The sequence below is a fragment of the Myotis davidii genome, unplaced genomic scaffold (genome assembly GCF_000327345.1).
Source record: "Myotis davidii unplaced genomic scaffold, ASM32734v1 scaffold2707, whole genome shotgun sequence".
Lineage (NCBI taxonomy): Eukaryota > Metazoa > Chordata > Mammalia > Chiroptera > Vespertilionidae > Myotis > Myotis davidii.
The window spans coordinates 182,419-182,837 of NW_006297818.1; the positions used below are offsets into that span (position 1 = coordinate 182,419).

The following is a 419-nucleotide window of genomic DNA, read 5'->3' on the forward strand; positions in this document are numbered from 1 at the left end:
AGGGCGTGTCCACAGACAGAGCCCATGGCTCGTGAGTCACGTGACTGCGCTGCTAGCGGGCTGTAGGCAACCGTGAGTACAGGCAGCTGGGACAGTGAATGCAGAATCAGTCACTTACTTCATCTAAAGCCGTAACTGGTGGAATGCCAGGGACAGAGGCCCATAAAAATCAGCTTTTGTCCGGCTCGGTGGTTGAGCGTCGACCTAAGAACCAGGAGGTCAGGGTTCGATTCCGGGTCAGGGCACAGGCCTGGGTTGCGGGCTCCATGCCTAGGAGGGGGCATGCAGGCGGCAACCCATCGATGTTTCTCTCTTTCCTCTCCCTCTCCCTCCCCGTCACCACCACACTTCACCCCTGCTAAAAATCAATAAAAACATACTTTAAAAACACAAAATGGGTTTTTAAAATAATAAAGAGT

General features: G+C 52.7%; 1 protein-coding gene across 1 annotated transcript in view; it reads left to right on the forward strand.

Annotated features, from left to right (window-relative positions):
• SAXO2 (stabilizer of axonemal microtubules 2) overlaps positions 1-419 on the forward strand; it is a 17,765-nt gene that overhangs the window by 16,944 nt on the left and 402 nt on the right. The gene's annotated exons all lie outside the window — the stretch shown is intronic.